Consider the following 7,880-nt stretch of genomic DNA (forward strand, 5'->3'; position numbering starts at 1 on the left):
GTCCCCCCTCCTGCCCCCCTCCGTGTCCCCCCTCCTGCGGGGGCTCCAACGGCCACAGCCGGGGTCTGGCAGGAACTGGGAGGGCAGCAGCCCCCACCATGATGCTTTGGGGCAGAGCTGCCTCTGGAGACCACCATGGGGTTATTTTTTAGGCATCCCATGGGGCACCCCATTTTTGAGGCAGAGGCAGGGGCTGCTCCAGGCTCCCATTTGCCTTCCCTGTCCCCCTGCCCCGTTTCTCCGGGGGGAGAGCGCGCACCCGGCTGCCTGGCCCACCAAGGCAGCGCGGGGAGTCGCGTGATTCCCATCTGTGCTTTCATCCCAGGATGAAAGGGATGATAGAAAACATTTGTTTTTATGATAAAAGCAATTGACCCGGGAGGAATCTGCCTCCCCTGGGCAGCCTGCAGCAAATCGCAGAGATAAGGCCCCGACGCAGCGAACGCCAAGTGCTGCCAGGGCTCGGAGCGGCCGCGGAGCAAATCCCTCCCCAGGTGAAGGGAACCGCGCCGGGGGCTCCACGGCTGCTCCCGAGCCCAGACAGCGCGGCCGGTGAGGATTTGAGTGGATTTTGTTGGGGCTGGGAGGATCTGCAGAGAAGGATGCTATTATTTATTTATTTTTAAACGAATGGCCAGATTTTTTTGTTACAGACATCTTCGCCGCAGATCTCAGTCGAGCTTTTAATAGATGGGTTCCTCGCCAGCGGCAACTGCAAATTGATTGCAGCAGAAATGGCAAGTGGAGACAAATATAGTGCAGGCTGCCTGCAGGGACACAGCGCCGAGGAAACTTTGGATGCTATTTTTGGTGCTTTGTCTCCACCACTTACAGTATTCCTAATCCCTGTTTCTCCTTAAAAATGTTTGGGGTTGAGATTTTTTTTTGTTCGGTTGGTTTTGGGTTTTTTGGTTTGTTTGGTTGGGTTTTTTTGTTAAAAAAAAAAAGTCCCCTCTCCAGAGAAAGGGCCAGGAGCGGTGTCAGTGCCTGGCTCTGTGGAGCTGGTGGGTGCCCTGGCCCTGGTCGGGGTGACACCGTGGCCATCCTGCCTCCGTCCCCTCTGCTGGGACCGCAGCCGGGACCATCCCTCTGGGGGCTGACACGGAGACAAACCCTGATTTCACCCCGATCCACGGGAACCTCGGGGGGTACAGGGACGTTCAGTGCTCCCTCTGAGGAACCCCCACGCTGCCACAGCCCCAGCCCTGCGCAGGCTCCGCTGCTCAGCACCAATGCACTGAGTTGTGCTCGGTCCCAGCCAGCACCAAGAGCTTCCGAGACACAGGGGAACCCAGCTGGGTGCCTGGAGGGGAGCAGCCCCGGGCTGCACACCCACACAATCCAGGTGTGACCTACAGCTGGAATCCAGCTGTGGGAAGACAGGGAGGGGAGTGATGGAAGTCACTCAGGTTGCTTGGAAGAGTGGGAAAACACTCCCAAGTTATTGCCGTGCTTGGGGACACGGGTGGGTGACACTGGAGTGATGTTAAAGGCTTTATGGCACCCCTGCCCTCAACGCTCTCCCAGTTATTGCGGTGCTTGGGGACACGGGTAGGTGACACTGGAGTGATGTCAAAGGCTTTATGGCACCCCTGCCCTCAACGCCTGGGCCCCGGGGGCGACGGGGACGCGGTGGCAGGTTGAGGCGCAGCCCCAGGATGATCAGCTCCAGGCACAGAGGGATCTCACTGACACGTGTGTCCGTGGGTGTGAGACGAGGCTGCAGTGAGAAATAAAGGAGCAGAAATGCTAATAAAAGTGACAAACAAGAACAGGGGAAATCAGGGTTTAACCACAAAGTGGTTAAATACAAGCAGGTCAGGGCTGGCCGTGAGCGCAGGAGCCTGTGTCCTGCTCCTTCTGTGTCTGCCTGGAGCCCTGGGGTGTTTGTGGCAGCGGCTCTGGGGGGACCAGCACCTTCTGTGAGATCTGGCAGCGTTTCAGACCATGGGATGGGGTTTGTGTTTGCCTCAGTGGGAGCTGCCTTGGTATGAGAAGCCCCAGATGCTCTTCTGCTGTCTTTTTACACATCCCTGTCTGTGCAGACCCCATTTTGCCTTGATTTGATCAAACTGCAATCTGGTGTTCACAAAGAAATCTCCTTGTTCCCCATCTTTGTCTCTAAATAACGTTAAGGGCCCCACTCCGCCAGCAGGCTGGATGGTGTTGGAGTTAAAATAAAGGTAACAAAAAAATGGGAAAAAGAAATCATTCATTGATGGTTCATTGAGCTTTTTAGCAGAGGGCACCTCTGGCCCTTTCACACCCGGCCGGGTGCTGTGCTGGGCACATGGCCTCTGCCCCTCGTTTCCCCCCCGGGAAGGTTTTCGTCCATCCTGGCTGCAGCGGTGGGTGCTGGTGCCTGGGGCAGAGGTGGGAGCAGCCCCCGGCCACGGCCGGCGTTGGGTGTGATGCGGGTGCTGTGCTGGGCACATGCCCTCTGCCCCTCGTTTCCCCCCCGGGAAGGTTTTCGTCCATCCTGGCTGCAGCGGTGGGTGCCGGTGCCCGGGGCAGAGGTGGGAGCAGCCCCTGGCCACGGCCGGCGTTGGGTGTGATGAGCTTTGCCCGGCCCCAGCACCACAGCTCTGTGGGACGGGCTGCGGGCGACGCGCCAGACCCCCCTCCCGGGGCCGCACGCGTGGGCTCAGCCCCCGGGGGGTTGTTTCGCAAGAGAAGTCAGCTTGCGGGGGAGGTTTTATGGCTGGGGATCAAAGTCCCTGGCGGCTGCCCAGTTTCCCAGTGTTTATCTGTTGCACAGCCCGGGTTTGCAGCTGGGTTTGTGGGCCAGTGCTGGGAGGGGAGGGGTGGCCCAGGGCCCGCAGGGAGGGGGGCTTGGAGGCCCCAGCGGTGGGTGTGGGGTCAGCCCCCTCCCCTCTCCCACGGCCGCTCGCACCCCTGGGCAGCACCAACACAGGGGTCAAGCCCCGTGGCCACCCCCGGGGAGAGCAGTGGGATCCGGGGCTGCTGGGGAGAGGGGCTGGTGGCCAACAGGACCCCTGAGCTTCAGTGGTCAAAGAGATGTGTGGATTCCTTGCCCTGGGACAGAGGCATCGGCTCCTGGTCCCATGGGGATCCAGCCAGCAGGAGCACGGCTGGGTGCTGGCCCTTCCCTGCCCAGTTTGGGCGATGCCAGCCTCACCCAGGCGACAATCCTGCTTTCTCCATCCACCTCCCTCTCCCCCAGCCCTGGGATGTCTCTTGGTCTCCGCCGTTCCCAGGTCCTCAGCTGAATAACCTCGTTTCTGGCTGTGCTTCACAGCCACAGACCTTGCGGAGCTCTGCGAGGAGGCAGAGACACAAGAAGATGTTAATTAACTTTTACAGCTTTGATTATTTTAGAGCATATATTTACATAGTGAATAACCTGGAGGGTCACATTTTAAAACTCAGATGTATTTATTCCTGCTCTCCATAAGGCAAACACTGTGTTTATCCTTGCTGGGCCTGCAGGGATGCAGCAGCCCTCGCAGCCCCACACCCAACGCTAACGAGGGAATTGTTAACATGAACCAGCCCCACCTGAGTCCAATTTTCCCAGCTGCTCCTCTGCCCATCCCATCAGGCCTCTCCCGGTCCTGCAGGTGCCCCCCAGGGACCAGAAGGGCTGGGAACCCTCCTCTGATTTCCAGAATAAATGTATTCCCGGAAAATTCCCACCCTGAAGCGCTGCCCTGGAAGCCCTGTCTGCTGGTGTTGGTTTTGCTCTTCATCCGGACATATTTCCATAGCCAGGTATTTTGGGGGGGGGGAAGCTGTCACCTCCAATGGTGCAAATGCCAGCAAAGGGCTGGGTGTCACCCGCTGTCACCGTCCCGGGCCGGGGCAGCACGGTCACCTCACGCCATCGCTGACCCCCGGCTGCGTCGCTTCGTCAGCAGAGACCGGGCTGGCCCAGGCTGCAGGAAAGGGCAGAAAATGGGCGGTTACGGGGCCAGGAGCTGTTCCTGCTGGGTTATTATTGGCAATCTCTGTTATAAAAAAAATACCCAATTGAAATTAAGAATAGACGTAAAGAGCAGCATGTTTTTTCTCTGCCCAGCTGAGCTGTCGAGAATAAATCACCAGGTTTTTTTGCAAGGACTCGGGGAGGCCGGGGAAATCTGCTGGGAGCCGGAGCGCTCAGGCCCGGGCTGTGCTGCCAAGACGGTCACAGCCCGTCCCGGGGACGGAGCAGCAGGAACGGGGCCAAGCGCGGCCCCGGGAGGTGTCTCCAGCCCAGCAGACAGTGACGGGCTGCGGGGCCAGAAAAACCTGAAACCTGTCCAGAAAGGAGGGGTCACCCGTCAGTGGGGGCACAGGGGCTGTGGCAGCCCCCGCCAGGAGCCGGCAAATGCTCAGGGAAGAATGAATCAGTCGCCACACGCGTCTCCCCTCGGCTCTGAGGGGAAGGGTCTCGGCCCCTGGCCATGGCTGTGTCCCCCCACCCAGGGGCTGGGGTCCTTGGACGTGGCCCCCGCTGTCCCCGGTCTCCTGCCCGGGGATGCCCAGCGGCAGGACAGACGTCCCTGTGCTCTGTGACACCCCCATAAAAGCCCAGATGGTGATCTGGAGTGCCTCTGCCTTAAAAAAACCATGGGAAGAGTAGGTTAAAGGGTCAGCCCAGCAAAGTGCCCGGGGTGTGTTGCAGCAGTTAATCTATAACAAAACAAGTTACACGTTGCTAGAGCGTGGCCTAATTATTTTTTTCAGCTGTGTGTGTCTCGGAGGGTGATGGCTCACAGGGCTGTGGCTCTCGAGGAACGGGCGCTCGCCCCAGCCCTGCGCCCGGCGCCCGTCACCTCCCGTTAACGTCAGGCCTGCGGCGCAGCCAGGACGCAGGGAGCAACAGCGGAGCCAAAACAGATGCCACTTGGAGCTCGTACCGAGGAGACTGTGTCTGGGGGGGCAGGGGGCTGCCATGGGGAGCGGAGGGGATGGTCCTCAGGTCCGTGTCCCGGCCCATTGGGTCCTTCAGCGTCCGTCCCGTCACCCGCCCAGACACCGTCAGTCCCTGCCAGCGTCCCATGTCCCGGCAGGGCTGTGGACAGTCCGGGCATGGGTGGTTTCAGGGTTGGAGCCAGGCGGTGCCCACCACAGGGAGAGTCCCCTGGGAGGGCAGAGCCCAACTCCACGTCTCAGTCCAGTGCCTCAGGGGATCAAACATTTATGCGTCTCAGCTTCATGTGGAAATGGGGAAAAATAGGAAAAAAAAAATGTGGAAGAGGGGTAACCACCAGCTCTACTGCTATTGCTGCCGGTGCCCAGGGAGCCCCCATGGGCCAGCCCAGGGAGAGGTGTCACCGACCCTTGCTGTGAAAGCTGGAGATGCTGGCACGGCCCGGCTGCTGCCCTCGCCGCCCGTCCATCATTCAAATTAGGGGCCGACGGGGTGGCTCAGGGAGATAAGCCTGGCTTCCAGAGCCGGCATCCACCGAAACCAGAGAAGTTTCCATGAAACCCTTCACACCGATGGCGCTGGGTGAAGCCCCAGCTCTTGTTACAAGTCTTGAGATTTTTGAGTGGCAAAACCGCAGCGTGTTAATGCTCGTTAACGGGCACCAGGACAACAGCTTGTGTGGTCTGAGGGCTCGGATGTTGCACCTTGCACTGGCCAGGCTCCTCCCGGGAGCCGCGGGCACCAGAAGGGGTTGTGTGCCCAGGCCGGGGCTGGGAGCTGAGGGAGGTGGGAGCTCTCATTTTGGGTACAGCTGGTAGGACCCACGGTGTGGGGCAGGAGCATGATGCCACCCCCACGCCTGTCCTGTGCAGGGCCTATGTTAACCTTTGGAAAACGTTGTTTCCCTGCCTCTGCTCCCATGCACAGGATGCTGAATCGCCTTGTGAGTGATGAGTTTACGTTTATACAGTGCCTTTGGCCAGAGGAACCCCATTAATACTGTAAGTATCACATACTTGTGCGTGGGCTGCACCAGTCATCCCCCCTCCCCGTGGTACATCGGGTCCCCAGGAGAGTCAGGACCAGGCAGGGAAGGGGGGCAGGAGGCAGATGTGATTGCCCCGGCTGGAATTCAGCCAAGGTTCAGGGGGTGAAACCTCTGCTCCTGTGAGGCTGCCCAGAAACCAGTGACTGTCACACATCGTCAGAGCAGGCCTATCTAATTTGAAGGCAATGGGACAGGACCAGCTATTGTGTTTGTCTTCAGAAAAGCAGAGATTGCTTCCAGTGCTCAGAAAATCTCAGCTTAGGAGAGGGTGCTGTGCTGTATTTCTAGGCAGCCCAGCCTTTGGTAACCCCTGGCTTTCACAGGTGAAGCACCATCCAGGTCACGGCATCAGCCACTGTCTCAGACCCATCCCACAGAACATTTGTTTTGCAGCTATTTCTGCCCAGGTCAGTCCCTGACCCAGTGACGCTGTGACCGAGAGGGGCCCGGGACTGGCAGCACGTTACAGTACGGGCAGCTTTGCTGGATTAGAAACCTGATTAACGGCCCCGGGGGAGATTAGAAATGGCTATTTTGAGAGGGGTTTTCACAGCAGCTCCCACCCCAGCGGGACGGTGCTGCCATGGCTGCTCCCGGGGAGCGGGGCAGGGGCTGAGGGAGGTGTTCCCTGCGGAGCCTGGCGATTCCCGGGGGAGTCGTGTGGGCATGTTTTGACTCTGAAACACTGCGCAAACAAGGAAAGATAATCATTAACTCGGGGAGCTGTTAACCTTCAGCGTGAGCTCTGGCCGGTGAAGGAGAGGTCTGTGGAGCAAAGTCTCTATTTTAGTAAACATCAAAAGAATGACGCGAGAGACCTTTTGGTTTAGTATGTTATGGGTAGGTAATTAAAGGCCATTAATTGGCTTTTCCAGCTCCTATGCTGCGAGAAACTTTTCACTACAGAAAAGAGGGGGAAAGGGAAAAAATTGCTGCTAAAGCAAAAAATCTGTGGGCTCGGCCAGCCCGGGATCAGAGGTGACACAGCACAGCATCGCGAGAGGGCTCTGGGGCTGCAGCTCACACCTGCGTGTTTTCTGTCAATTATTGTGACAGAGAAACTGTATTTAGGGCTTTAACTCTCTCTGCAGAACACTGCAGACTTTGGACTGCTATGGGCATCATAAAAAGTGGGGAACTGAGGAAGGAGGAAGGTAGAAGAGGAAGAAAAGGAGTGAAGATAATTTAAGCAGACAGGCAGAGCGGATTTACAGTGTTAGTTACACCAGGTCACCAAGTGGAGCGTGTCATCCAGGGCAAGCCTGCTTATTTGACTATCAGAGGGAAAGAGGTGATTAATTCAGGCCTGTAATGAGATGATGGCCAGGAACAGCCTCTTCCACAGACAGTGGCTGCTGGGAGAGCTGTGGGTTCCCAGCTGTGCCCCGAGCTGCAGGGTGATGGTGATGGGGCACGTTCCTCTCCCCCAGGCACGAACAGCAGCTCCTTTTGCCATTTAACACAAGGCACGGAGGTGAAAAGCTTTGGGGGACCCGAATTGCTGCAAAATTCCATCTTTTCCCATTGACTTGCACTTGCAGTCTCTGCAGAGCTCAGTGCTCACCCCCATCCTGGTGACCCTTCAGACCTTTCCAACCCAGCTTTGTGGCACGTGCCTCCACAGTGGCTCCAGATCAACAGATCCAAGGTTCACCGTGGTAATATCAGCAGGTCTCCCCTGCGCATGGCAGACAAGCTATTTATATTTGTTTAGGAAATACATTTGTTTGGGAAAGCCCCCCCCAGCCCTCAAAAGCACATGTTTTACATCTGCAACCCGTCTCCCAGATGGAGCTATCCCCCCCTCCCCGAGCCCAGCTGCAAAACACAGCCCTTGGCAGCCCCACTCCGTTATGAGATCCCCCGCTTCCAGTGGGCTGTGAAAGAAAGTTTTGGAAAAAAAGTTTGTTTGCACAGACAGGGCACAGAGCTCCTGCAGCTGGGTTTTGGGAATCC

This window comes from Calidris pugnax, unplaced genomic scaffold, assembly GCF_001431845.1.
Source record: "Calidris pugnax isolate Ruff unplaced genomic scaffold, ASM143184v1 scaffold138, whole genome shotgun sequence".
Taxonomy (NCBI): Eukaryota; Metazoa; Chordata; class Aves; order Charadriiformes; family Scolopacidae; genus Calidris; species Calidris pugnax.